This window comes from Micrasema longulum, unplaced genomic scaffold (assembly GCF_059751315.1).
Source record: "Micrasema longulum isolate JH-2025_06_02 unplaced genomic scaffold, ASM5975131v1 h1tg000224l, whole genome shotgun sequence".
Taxonomy (NCBI): domain Eukaryota; kingdom Metazoa; phylum Arthropoda; class Insecta; order Trichoptera; family Brachycentridae; genus Micrasema; species Micrasema longulum.
The window spans coordinates 498,955-514,002 of NW_028277429.1; the positions used below are offsets into that span (position 1 = coordinate 498,955).

The window sequence follows — 15,048 nt, forward strand, 5'->3', positions numbered from 1 at the left end:
TTAAAAGTGAAAAGCTTTTGTTTTTTATTTCCCGGTGAAATTCTCACGTTCGACAGATTGATTGCATCCCGCGCGGTTTTCTATGCACTTCTTATGGCCGGGTTGACTTCCTGCTTCGGGCGGGTACCTGCAGTAGATTGTGTACGTTTCTATGGTGAAAATTCTAGCCAGGAGGGAGAAATTTCCCGACCGGGAGAGGGGGTAAGTTCGCTCCAGATTCGAAATGCTAGCGGCTCTTCGGCATATCAGTATGCCGACTTGTGTCGAGCCGAGCGCACGCGTCTGCACACGTTCGACCCGCATCCACCACCCAATCTCGCAAGTGCAGTACTAAGGACAAAATCTGAATGAAAACTGTTTAAAACAAAAAATAAATTACGTTTTACTCTTTATAATTTGTGTTGTTATTTAAAAAATTATCATCGTTGACTTAAGAAGTTAGTTATATCGTATGAACTTTGAGTGCGTTTGGACAAAAAACGAGTGAAAATTTGTGAAAGTACGCCTGGTTTTTTTGTGGACTTTTCTGTGTGAAAAAGTACTTTTTTAGTGATGTGACACTGTTTAAAAATATAAGTAGATATTCATATATTTGAGGACATTTTAATTTCCCGTGTTTTGTCAGACTTTTGGGTGTTTTCACTGACTTTTTTCGGGTTTTTGTGATGAGTCATCTTCTTCCTCTTTAAGCGCGTTGTGTCAGGTGTTGAGTGACTCGAAAATATAAGGTGGAGGAACCGGAGAGATTACTGAGGAGGGGGAGAGAAGACGCTTACTCTCCTGGTGACAGCTACAACACGCAAAAAGGTCCGTAATCATATAATAATTTAACTTATCCTGACGAAGATACAAAAATTGAACAGCCAAAAATTTTTTTTTTTTTTTTTACTGATTTTAGTCAAATATTTATTGCTCCTTTATCTTTGTTATTCTTGTCCCTATTCATATCAAATGGTGCATAGGGTATTGTAATTTCTTACCCTAATTAAGACACAAATACAAAGTAGCAAAAATCAAGTTTTACCAATTATTAAAATTTATACTCTCTTATTCACCACTTTAACAAATGGTGCATAAATCACTGAATTATTTTGTCCACGGTCACAATACTGATAATATATTATTAGTGCACGCTGCTTGGTATACCAGTAAAGTGCTTTATGCACCATTGTATGTCGGTAAAGTATTTAACATATTTACCTTCAAGTTAACACAGCATCAATCCAAAGCAATTCATTATGCAATGGAAATAATGTTTCGTATTTGCCGATGGGAGGAGTACACTCCCGAAACTACAGTAGTAATATTTTTCACAAAAAAGTATAACTGATAATATACAAATGAACAAAAGCACTATTGTATGGAACGAATGGATTATGCGAATTTGAATGGAAATGTAGGACGATTATAACCTAGAAAAATTTGACGCGATCGGATAAATCAAAATATGCTCATCTTAAAATAATCGAATGGCATGCGTGACAATGCATATTAACAGTGAAAGAAGCTTTGCAAAAATAGACACTTTTAGCGTTCTATCCTCTATGTCTACTATTGCGGAAAAATTTCGTAAAACAATTGCACTTTCTGACTAAAATCATTATCAGCATCCATTTATCCGCATCCGATTATGTTAAGGGCCAAATGATGCACCAAATGCAGTGTAATTAGATAATCTGTTACATGACGGTAAGGTGATCAGTCTTAGGCTTCGATGCCAGTCAAGGATACTGAAATATTGCAGATTGAGGGGAGATCCTTAAACCCACCATCCACCCGCAGCTGTTATAGAGTCCCCGGGGACTCTGTCAGCTGCGCATAGAGTAAGGTTATTATAAATATTCCTAAGGAATACAAACTCTATGCAGATTAAGGAGGGGGGAGGAGGACGTATGGACAGAGGCCAACAGGTCGTCCCCATCTCTCAGGATCCCCTCAATGCCTCTGTTTTTTTTTTAATGCAAAAATATGAACTTACACAAACAATTTACATAAATAAACGTATCCAAATATACAAAAAAAAAACTTAATACTATAGTAACACAACAAACATAAGTAAACCCACGGATATTTACAATGAGAGAACGGCTTTGAATAAAATAGGACTCCCTGGGTGGTCAGAGGCAGAGGATCCGAATACCACCCCCGTAAGAGGAGGACAAAACAAACAAATTTTTGCGTTCCGCATGGAAGGAAGCACAGTCCCAACTAAATGAGCATATTGCAGTTGAAAATAAACTTAAACGCAGATATTTCACATCGACCGAGTCAGGTAGAAGTACACGCCGACCACTACACTACACGGTGGACTTATCTCCATAGACTTATGTGATCCGTTGTCCAGAGGGTTGCCAATCCTGTGAGGTAGATTCCCAAGTGTCCTTCCACCTTTTGGTAAGCTTCTACGAACACGTCTCCCGTGAGGCTGATGATGCCGTGCAACATAAGGGAGTCTGACGGTGTCTAATCTTTGGACATGACAGTACCAGTTCCTCTTTTGCTTTCTACTCCATCCATATACCCTCACTCTCACAAAGTACACTTATTTGTATGTATTTATTTATTTATTATACATACGGTCTAAGCCAATTACAACAGTTATATGAAGAAATATGTGCATAAGAAACTGAACAAATATATATTTTTTAATTTATTGTAACAGAGAGGGAAAACATTATTGAGAAGGAAATATGGAAGTTTAGGCATTTACAGGGCTTATGACTTGTCATTGGCTGATTTAAGTGGCCACTTTAAACACTGTGTAACATTCAAGCCAGTCTGCAAGCATTTGGACATACTCAAACATTGCTGGATTTGGCGGTTAAGGCTTTCAGAAGGCATCAACAGCACATGGCCGAGCCAACCGTATCGCCTCCGCTTGATGACAGTTGTCACCGGAGTTTGCTGCGTCCGTTCTCTTATTACTTCATTCCTCACAAAGTCAAACCATCGCACACCCAATATTGTTCTGAGACACCTATTCTCAAAACTCAGAATTTTGCTGCTTTGGGTCCTAGTGAGGTGCTACGATTCTCATCCGTAGAAGAGAATAAGTGTTATGCAGGCGTTATATAGGCGGCATTTGGTTTTCACTGAGTAAATATCCCATCTCCAGACAGCCTTCATTCTATTGAATGTAGCGTCTGCTATTCCTAGTCGCACTCCCAGTTCTGTTTGAATGCTGTCATTTTTTTAATATTCCAATTTATATTTTACCTTCTTTTTACCAGAAATCGAACCCAGTACCTAAATAATAAAAAAGAAATAAAAGAATAAAATTAATTGGAAAAAAAATAGTAATCATGACGTTTCACCTATATTAATTAAATTGTGTATATTTTATGTATGTATGTGTGTATTTATATATATGAAAATGTGTATACTTTTAAATTTATATTTTATTTGTCTGTTCTTTCTTTTATATAAATTAAGTTGTAAATTATTATTTTGTATTAAAATGTAATTGCCTAGCTTGGAACGAGGTATGTACCCTTGTTAGCTGGGCAAAGTTTTTAACGAAAAAATGTAAATATGATATAATATACAAATAAATAAAAAAATAATGCTAGGCGAACGCGCCAACCCCTTCACAACGAGACGGATTTACCCCACTGATTTCTTTATTCAGAATTTTTAACTGCATTCTTCATCTGCCTGGACACAAAATACTATAATATGAAACTCATAAATTTATAATCAAGCTCATGATTGATAATAATCTCCGTACACGTATTTTCGTACGTAGCTGAAAAAACCCCGAGTCTAAAATCCAGTATTTGTTTACAAAGATTTAGACACAATTAAAATATCGTTGAATAATTGTTCATCCACATGATAACGTTTTGGACATTTTAGCACCCCCGATTTTAACTCGTTAAGGGGGTTTTAAAACAGGGCTTAAAATCTCCAAATTTCCTTCCCCTAACTTAAAAATAAGGGAGCATAAAAATATTCACTTACGCAACATGCGTTTTCATTGTAAAATTTATGAGTGTTTTACTCAGTTTTTCATATGCATTATGGTATATTTATATTTTTGTTAATCGAACCTAGATTAGATAAAAAAGCAAACATAGATTCTTATGAAACTTTATTATAAATCAAAAAATTTCAGGTTTCTGGGCCCCAAAATATTCAATATGCTACCCAAACATTGCGAAACCATGACCCGGCTTCAATCAAATAAATTAGTAAAAAAATTGTTACTAGGTTTAGGTTGAGAAAAATCGGAAAATTTATTAAGTACAAATTAATTTTGTATAACTGAATAGTTAATCAACTAGTAGGTAGTAATATTATTGTTTATTTTGCATAAAAATGTCTGCCTTAAAACAGGTTGTACCTAGTTAGGCAGACTAGACATATCCAGAGAAATCTATTACCTAACTGTGTATGTAGTACAAAAAGTAATTGTTATTTTTGTTTATAAACCTTGATTATTATTATTATTGTTAATGTATACAGATTTTAGTACAGAAAATTCGACTTAACTTTATTGAGAATTGAAGATACGTTATTCTGTTAACTTCTTTTAGTAATACGTGCTAAGACCCAAAACATGCTTAGCAGTTTAAAAGGTTTTCGTTTAACCTCATGCTGTTTAGATTAATTTATAGCGCGGTTCACGTGATAATCATCCACGTGGCACCTACGTACATAGAACATGTTGTTTCTAATTCTTCAGCATGCATTTACCAACCAACACTTGAACACTTACATACTTAAATACACTGTGAGTGTGTTTGTACATAGATGCAGGGCTACCACATGTTTCGAGCTTGTCGTCTTCATATTTTGTCGAATTAACACACAACTTATTGCATCGAATACAAAACTGGCGGGCCTCGTATTGATAGGCTAGATGCTTGCCTTATCTACGGTAGTATCCAGTTCGATTTGTGGTGAGATCACTTAAAATGTGATTTTTCTCGAGTCTAATTTTTCTGTGCTGAAATTCGCTTCAGTAATTGGTCTTCTCGGTGCAAATAATATTAACAGTTTTTAAATTTTTTTCATTTCCGTACATCATTTATTAGCAATGTATTTCCCGTTAAATGTGACAGACTTTGGAATGAGCCACCTTTTCGTATAAAATCATACATCGGTTAGTCTCTTTTTTGGAGTGTTACAGTGATAACTTTAACTATATGTATAAAAGTAGATCTGTATAGAATTTTTTAAAAATATTTACTTTTTATGAAATTTATCAATAAAAAATTAAAAAAAAAAAAAATTACCTTTAAAATGGACGTAAAATATTGGCCGACTATTATTGTAAATCATATTGCTTTGCACAGTTATTGATTTTATTTTCCTATCCCGGATTCATCGAAATGCTGGCAACCCTGTTTATAGAGACGCCATGACACAGTTAGCTGTCATTCGCCTGGCGGGGCAGGACTAGTTCCAATTTTAAATTTATCCTGTTTCAAATAGAGAACACTACATATTTCATCTACGTCACGGAGCATAATTTTATAAAGAATGATTAATTAATTACTATTTAGGTAACAACTATCACCGTCATCAACTCCCTTTCCGCGCCCAGTGGGGCATAGGGCACTACACTGGTTAACAAAATGCAGCGTATTTCGATCAGTCTTATGTTTCAAGTGCCAGTCCAGGATCAATGAAATATCGCAGTTCAAAAAATCTTTCAAATTAACATTTTACGTCCACTCTGCCAGAAATCGAACCAAGAACCTCCAGAATAATATTCAAACGCGCAAACCATTACATAACGAGGCGGTATTGTCTTTACTCAATTTAATTTTTTGTTATTTTTTACCTAATGGTATTTTTAAAATATTTGCATATTTCCACTAACCGTTCTCTCATTGCCTACTGGTTTCGAGACGTACTCGTCACGTCTTCATATATTCTTTTTTAGTTACAAGTTATTTTTTTATTTTTTTTTATTGATGAATTCCATAAAAGGTACATGTTTTTATAAAAGTTCTATACAGATCTGCTTTTATACATCTAGTAAATGTTATCACTGTAACTCTCTAAAAAAAAGAGACTGACTTTTGTGCTTTGAGAGTGACTTATTTTTATTTATTTTTATTAAACACATATACAATATATACATACATGGGCGGGCATATTGCCTTAAGGCAGTTTCTTCCTACCTACCCAAACCGTTTAGTTTGAGAAAATTACAAATACATGGACATATTGAATCTTACAATTTTATACAAAAATTAAAAGCAAAGATTAACAAAAATAAATATAAATACAAAAAAAAAATTAACACTATACTATGAAGAGAGGAGAGGGGATGGGAAGGAAAGAAGAAGGATAAAGGAACAATTTAAATATTTAGATAGTGACATTTCAATCTTAACTTACACCGTTGTTTATTTATAAGAGTTTATTTAATTTTAAATATACGAGTACATGAGAAAAAAAAAACATATGATATATATAAAGAAAAAAAAAACATAAAACAATAATACATTCATACTAATTAACAAATTACAACAGGGATGGAGAATACCTTAAAGTAGGTAATATGGAAGTCTAGGAATTTACAGGGCTTATGACCTATCGTTGGCTGGTTTAAGTGGCCACTTTACACACTGTGTAACATTCACCATTTTGCCTATGTGTGAACAAACATATTTCTTAAATTACCGCTGATTTCACCCCCTCCGAAGTCATTAAGATTAAAGAATTGAACAAATATGGATGTTCAAACATGGGCAAAATGGTTAATGTTACACAGTGTGTAAAGTAGGCAATTAAACCAGCCAATGACAGGTCATAAGCCCTATAAATGCCTTGACTTACATATTCCCTTATTTAAGGTATTCTCTATCCCTGTTGTAATTTTTTAATCTTAATGACTCCCGAGGGGGTGAAATCCAGTCTTTTGTCTACGAACGTTTGGACAAACTCAAATATTGTAAAACAATTGTCGTTAAATCTCCCTTACATCGCTAATTTAGACAATGTTTACTCTATAACTGAGAGTAAATACGGAGATCTTTACTGCATAATAAGGCGTGTTGGTTTTGAAAAGGAAACAGTTTAAAACGAAAAGAAATTTGGCTGTCAAAATAAATCTTAACCGTCATAATGCTGATCTTTGGCTCTTTTGACTAAAAAGTTTGCCGATCACTGCCTTAACTGATTATCAAAAAAAGTATACCAATCTATCGTATTCTGTGCATCGCAACCCGGAAGAAATGCGCCAATGCGGAAGCGAATCGTAAATAGTGAAAGTACGGTGATTAGATGGACTTTTGTTGCACTGGGAAATGCAGTGCGGCGGAGTGCATCACTGCCGTTTCGTAACGAGAGAACAGTGCACTAAGCACATCGGCATATGCGTTCGTAAATAAAAACCAAAGTTGACGAAGATTTCAAACATACAACAATACTTCGACATCACATGGAAAAAATGCAGTCATCAATAGACTTCACACTCTAGGCAATGAGTACCAGAACGTTGGTGACTCATTGCACGTGAAGTTTAGTACATATAGAACGGCTCTTCTCCTGTATTTCATGGGTAGGAGAAGCTAGTAGATACCTAATAGTTCTAGATAACTATTTTTAAAATATTTTATTTTATTATTCTTTATTGGTGTTTTTTTTTTTTTTTCGTTTCTTTTTTTGATTTTTTTTATGAGTACAACATATTTTCATAATATATTTTTATACATAAATATATACTATTTACCTAAGCATAAATTTTAAATAAAAATACACATATTTTTTTTTTTTACTCGTTTGAGTGTTATTCAAAATTGTTTTCTTAGATTATTTTTAACTGGTTCGAAGTATTTCTAATACAGAACTATCATTTTTTATAAATGATTTTATAACTGGTAATATTTTTTTATATAGTTTCTCTTTTTTAAACTTTCTTAATTTGTAAATTGATAATATTGTTTTAAATACTCTGTATTATTTATAATTATGCTTACATGTATTTACATTTAACTGTATTTGTAACTAATATGTAAAAGGCACTAAGTGTCGTTTATTTCAATAAAATAAAATAAATTTACAGGGCTTGTGACCTGTTATTGGCTGGTTTAAGTGGCCATTTCACACACTGTGTAACATTTACCATTCTGCCTATGTTTGATATCCACATTTCCTCAACTCTTGCATCTGCTGACTTTTGCAAAGTAAAAGAGCTGAAACCTTTTTCATGCGGGTGAGATTAATCCGGCTGAACTAATTCGCCTACTAGGCAACGCCTGAAAATATTTTTTGATTTTTATACTTCTTCTTTTACTGCTGGATTTCCAGCCAGTCTGCAAGCATTTGGACATGCTCAAAATATTGTTGAATTAACTATCCGGTAAAATAAGTAGTTTTAAAAATGGAAAATTGTTTTCAGGCGATGCCTAGTAGGTGAATTATTTCAGCCGGATGAATCTCACCCGCATGATAAAGGTTTCAGCTCTATTACTTTGCAAAAGTCAGCAGATGGATGAGTTGAGGAAATGTGGATGTTCAAACATAGGCAGAATAGTGAATGTTAAAGTGTGTAAAGTGGCCACTTAAGGCAGCCAATGACAGGTCATAAGCCCTGAAAAAGCCTACACTTCCATAGACCCTTCTCAAAAATGTTTTCCCACTCTTTTGCAACAAATTTAAATATCAACAATATTTTGAGTTTGTCCAAATTTTTGTAGACAAGGACTGGATTCAACTCCCTGGGGAGCTGTTTATATTAACATATTACAACAGAGATGAAGAACATTTAAGAAAAGGTAATATAGAAGTCTAGGCTTAAATGGCTGGTTTAAGTGGCCATTTTACATTCTGTGTAACATTCACCATTCTGCCTATATTTGCCTAAAATTTGGACAAACTCAAAATATTGTTCATAAATTACCTGCTCCATGAAGAAATATAGAAAAAGAAAAAATAACATTTTCAGGCGTAGCCTAGTATGCAGGTGAAATAATTCAATTAGATGAATCTTACCTGCATAAATAAAGGTTTCAGCTCTTTAACTTCACAAACATCAACAGATGAAAGAATTGAAGGAATATAGATGTTCAAATATAGGCAGAATGGTGAATGTTACACAGTGTATAAAGTGGCCACTTAAACCAGCCATTGGCAGGTCATAAGCCCTGTAGATGCCTAGACTTCTGTATTACCTTTTCTTAAATGTTCTTCATCTCTGTTGTAATATGTTAACTTTAAATATGATTAACCCTTTATGTGATCTGCATCTGAAGTTTTGGAAAGGTTCATGTCCTGTAAGGGCACACGAGATCAAAGTCTGAAGCTCAATCACAAATAACTTTCAACGTGCTAATAAGCGACGTGATAACAATTTCTCACCGTTGTTGTATATCGTATTCGCGATCACAATGGAACATCCGTGAACATCTAATATTAAATGTCGAAATATTTACGTTTCGCGACGTATACTCCTGCTGCGCAACTACATATTAAAATTTTACCGGTGTAAGTATTGAACATATTCCAAAACTGCTATTTTTATTTATTGATTTATTGTTTATCATGCTATTTATTGCATTTAGCTGGCAGTTGGCAAGTTACATGTCAAGAAAAGCAGTCGCCATAGTAATTGTAATTTAATTTTCACTTTCTTGTATTAGATACTCCTTACTATTTATCAAATGCAATATATTGTATTATTTTTTATAGTAAACGCGGATTTTTCGCCAATGAACTGTATTTATTTACGAGGAAAACAAAAAACAAACCCACACGAGCGTTGACTTAGAGATTACACACGCGTTGACTAATGACTGCGATAACTTAAGCATGTTCATTGTGATAGATCAAATGCTAAGCATTTTTTTAAGCACGTCGATAGTTATTTGTGAATAAGTTACTGATAATCGTTGTAATGTATCACTAAGGTTTACCTTAGTGATACATTTCACTATGGAGGGTTAGGACTATGAAATACAGTGACCAGAAGTAAGAGGGTGTGATATTTTTTTACTAAGAAGAAGCAAGACTTATATTCAAATGAATTATTTATTAGTATGAGGTTACACTTCACCTCAAGCTGTTTTCACCCTAGGTCAAAACCAAAATATACGAGCCGGTGCTGTGTTGCGTCAGGCAATTATTGCGTCGGGCTGTATTTCAATACTTGCGCCTAGTACACGGTACGATATCGGTCGGCGGTAGGAGTCAGTCCGTTCACCTCGCTGGGCAGGCGGCAGGCGGCAGGCGGCACGGTCAACCAAGTCGGCGAGTGTCGCAATCGGCTGCCGCAAATCGGTGGCAATAGAAAACGGCTGTAATAAAACACAAATCAATTATTATTAATATTTAAGGCTTTGTGGTCAAACATTTTACTAAATGTTATTAATATTTGTACACACATGCAAAACCTTCACTACAGTTGTTGCACAAAAATATAAAACCAACATGTCATGCATTTTAATAGGCAACCCTTACATACGCCGATTAGATACTGAAAATATTTTATGTTGTGGAAGAACTAGTTAGAAAATAGAGAGAGGGGATGAAGGGAGGGGCGTGAGTTTAATAGGTATGAGGCAAGGGTCTTCAATCTTTTTGAAGTCAAGGGCTGAGAATACTTTGGTTTTTAGTACTAGAGAATAATACCCGTCAATCACCTTTAGAATAATAATATATAAGATAATTAATATTTAATAATAAATAAAATTTAAAAAACATGATAAATAAAATAGGTAAATAATAGATAGGGGTTGATGGTGGCTGTTAGATGGCCAACACATGTTTTAATTTGAATTGTTGATATATATTTTTACTTTTTTACCGATTTAATTTTTTAATATCCTTATGAATTTTTAATTTGTTTTTACTATGTATTTTTTTTATTACATTTTTTACTTTATTTTTTAACATATTTTTTTTCTCTTTCTTCTCGGTATTTTGCTATGTTTTTTTATTTTGCTTTTTGCTATACACATACATTCATTTTTTTACTACGACTTTAAATATGTTTCTTACTATAGATTCTGTTTTTATTTCGCATTTTACTGAGTATTTAAATATTTTAAAATACATATTTACGTATTTTTAATGTTTTTTACTGTGTTTCACTACATTTATTACTTTGTTTTTACTATGTTTTTGCTTCGTTTTTTACTACATTTTTACTATGTCTTTACTACATTTTTTACCATGTTTTTACTCCATTTTTTGCTTTGTTTTTCACTTTGTCCTCTATCTTTATAACTGTTTCCATATATTGATTACTGTTTTTTTAAATTTTTTGACTGTCTTAGAATGAGGTAAATAACCCTAGTTAGGCAGTCAAAGCAACTTTGTATAAATTATAATTTTGTGCATGTAATATAATATGATAATAAATTAATAAAAAAATAAAATTGTTGATTGTAACAATGTTTTGAAACTGTAATATTAATAATAAATAAATAACAATGTCGTTTTATGCGTATGCTAGTCTAATAATTTCGCGTGCTAATGAAACACGATATAAATAGCATGATTTCCATCTCCAGCTCGAATTGCTAAAGTAATGGCTGACCTTTGCTTTGAGCGAAGTATACTCGACCTAGCGCCGTGAACAGCGGATTGCGGACCGTTCCGCCTAGCTCACCATTAAACGTGGGACGCGGAAGGGCATCGAACCGGGACTTTCACTTTTATTGTGTTCCTCTCTCACTGGGCCACCGGGCCTCTTCTGTTAACCGTTAGCGTTCGCTCTGGCCGCTCACAAATTATGCCGTTATCAGACTTCCCACGTCAGTAAAATTCACTGTCTATCTTTAATTCATGTTTTTACTTTTAAAAAATAAAAAATATATTACGATTTCACTTTTATAACGTTGTCTGGTTTATTACCGTGTAGTATTTTTTTTTCAAACTAATAAAAAAATATCATCAATGTTTTGAGTACGTCCAAATGTTTGTACACAGGAAGGATTTCCTCAGCTCTTTTACTTCAAAAAGGTCGAAGATAAAAGAGTTGAGGAATGTAGATTTTTAAACATATACAGAATAACGAATTACAACAGGGATGGAAAATACCTTAAAGAAGGGAATGTGGATGTCTAGGCATTTACAGGGCTTATGACCTGTCGTTGGCTGGTTTAAGTTGCCACTTTACACACTGTGTAACATTCACCATTTTGCCTATGTTTGAACATCCGTGTTTCTTCAATTCTTCCATTTGTTGACTTTTGTGAAGCTAAACCTTTATTTATTTATTTATTTTATTTATTTCGAATACAAACAGATGTACAGGTTAAATGAATATTTAAAAAAAAAAATAAATATATAAAATTTATATATATAGTAGGGCCTGCCATCCAATTATGTGTATTCACTAAATAATACTGTAATAAAGCGACGACGGCTTGAAGTTTAAACTATATAAATAATAAATATACTATATATTAAAATAAGATAAATATAGACAAAACAAGGAGATAGTGGAAAGGAAAAGAAGGAAACTGATAAGGAGTGGTAAAGGATGATTGAAGGAAATTAGGAAATTTATTGTTGTGAAGAGATTCATCTGACTGAATTATTTCACATACTAGGCAACGCCTAAAAACAATTTTCCAGATTTTAAACTTCTTCTTGGACCAGTTGGTTTTATTACAATATTTGAGTTTGTCCAAATGTTTGTAGACAAAAGACCGGATTTCTCGGGGGTGAAATCCAGTTTTTTGTCTACAAACATTTGGAAAAACTCAAATATTGTAGTATACAGAATAGTAAATATTACAGTGTAAAAATTGGTCACATAATCCAGTCAATGACAGATCATAAGCCTGTATTTTATTTCTATATTTTTCTAAATTTCTAACTTCACTAACTAATTTCACATATTTCGTGTTTTATTAACTATTAACTATGTTAACATGTATTTTATTATTTTTGTAAATGCTCCTTGGGCGTTAATGAACAAAATAAATAAGGCACCGGGATCGATTCCTGTCAGGGGCGGGGTGAATTTTTTGTTTTAAAGGTGGTTCAACACTACCTTATTTTATCGTCATTTACCTATCCGCACCCAATGATGCATAGGGCACTACATTGGTAGACCAACCGCAACGTATCTCAATATTTTTTTGTTACATAAGAGTTGGTTTATTAAAAATAATAAAATAGTATTATTAGTCTTACGCTTCAGGGACAAAATATTCTAGTGTTCGAACACATTTTCAAATAAACATTTCAAATCAAACCATCCTAAGAGCTTTTGTATGGTAAACAAACGCGCTGATCATTTTACAAGATGTGAAGAAAAACGGCGGCTTTATTTCGCAATCCTTGTATAGACACCTGAAGCGTAAAACTGATCACCTCACCGTCGATATTGTAGTGTATAAACTACCTTTTAGTTTATTTTTTCATAATAACTGCGTTGGGACTTGAAACCCAGACCTCTTAAATTGTTGGCTAGCGCGCCATTTTCCACTTAATTTCTTTTTTAGGACCTCTACGTGGGTTGTGGCCACTGAGTTGGAGCCACATGTGTAGACAGGCCCCGCGGCACAGTTGGTTAGACGGTGGACTGTGAAGCTGACGTCACGGGTTACATTCCCGCCAATTGCAAGAAAGAAATCTATGAAATAATTTTTTTCTCAATAGTGATTTTCTTTCCATATCAGCTCTTTCCCATCTGGTGTTCAGCCTCTTAAAAAGAGACTTAGCGAGTTATTTTTTAATGAAAAATATTACAAAAATTGGTTCATGTTTCCTCACAATTCACCCACAAAATTTTATTCTGTATTTTGTACGACGCTGCCAGAATGTCTATAGTCATGAAATAAAAGCAGTAATGAACTTGATTCAAAAGATTTCAACGATAGGTCAGAAAACACTGAAGAACATTAAAAACCCGATATTAGCAATAACTGATTCTCACTCAATAAGTTACCATGATTGATTTCCGATGAGACCACAGTATTTTTTTTCTCAAACCTGAGGGTTTTATTTAATTATTTAAAATTTACATTTACATTACTGGACACCTGCCAATAACTATTCTTATTCAACAATATTTTGAGTTTGTCCAAACTTCTGTAGACAAGGACTGGATTCAACTCCCTGGGGAGCTGCTTACACTAACATACTACAACAGAGATGAAGAACATTTAAGAAAAGGTAGTATATAAGTCTAGGCATCTACAGGGCTTATGACCTGTCAATGGCTGGTTTAAGTGGCCACTTTACACACTGTGTAACATTCACCATTCTGCCTATATTTGAACATCAATATTCCTTCAATTCTTTCATCTGTTGATGTTTGTGAAGTTATAGAGCTGAAACCTTTATTTATGCGGGTGAGATTCATATAATTGAATCATTTCACCTACATACTAGGCAACGCCTGAAAATGTTATTTTTTCCATTTCTATACTTCTTCATGGACCAGGTAATTTATCAAAATTCTATTTTTAAAAAGCCCTTCAGGTACCCCAGGGTCAAGTTGTTCGAGGAATTAGATAAATTAGATATACGGCAATTATATATGTCTAGAATAATTATGTTCGTGAAAGCAAATTATTCTACCTAATCACAAAAGGAACACCCCCACACTACCAGAAGTCAAACTTAAGGATGGGTTATAGGGTCTACCACGAACTCTGAATTTGGGCAAAGAATTTTCAGGTTTCAGAGCCTTGACCCGAATTCAATTAAATAAATTTAAACTTCATAGTCCTAACGCTCCTATATACCTGTGTGAAAAATTTCAACGCTTATCAGTTCATGGTTTACCTCTTCGTTCTCATTCTCAAGGCACTCTCTTAATACCCATACACAATTCCTCTTTCTTCTCTAACTCATATAGTGTCCATGCGGCTCGACTGTGGAATCATCTCCCATCCACCATCAAAGATGTTACTACATTATCTCTGTTTAAATCACGTCTGAAGAAACATCTCCTTTCTCTTCCTTAATCTCTCCTCCTTTCATTTTCCCTCATTCCGCTTTTTCCTTTTTCCCATTGAGTAATAGTTTTGATTTGAGGCAATTTATAAACAAATACATTTATTTCTATTTTAATATATTTTTAACTTTTTAATCTTTTTTTTTTTTTCTATTGAATATGTTCTGTAATTTGAA

At 33.7% G+C, this 15,048-nt stretch overlaps 1 protein-coding gene and 1 long non-coding RNA gene across 6 annotated transcripts in view; one reads left to right on the forward strand and one right to left on the reverse strand.

The window, feature by feature from the left end:
* LOC148283538 (hormone receptor 4-like) overlaps positions 1–15,048 on the forward strand; it is a 253,896-nt gene that overhangs the window by 119,994 nt on the left and 118,854 nt on the right. Inside the window, exon 1 of one of the 5 annotated variants that reach the window (XM_088243669.1) lies at positions 245–807. The exons of 3 other annotated variants lie outside the window; for them this stretch is intronic. The gene's annotated coding sequence lies outside the window, so the exon portion shown is untranslated. Of the gene's footprint in view, positions 1–244; positions 808–15,048 lie in introns of those variants that run through there. One more of the 5 variants, XM_088243665.1, reaches the window with a different exon arrangement.
* Positions 1,430–3,560, reverse strand: LOC148283539 (uncharacterized). The gene is made up of 2 exons (XR_015825567.1): positions 2,543–3,560; positions 1,430–1,973 (listed from the first exon to the last, which is right to left on the reverse strand). It is a non-coding gene; the product is annotated as an uncharacterized LOC148283539 (long non-coding RNA).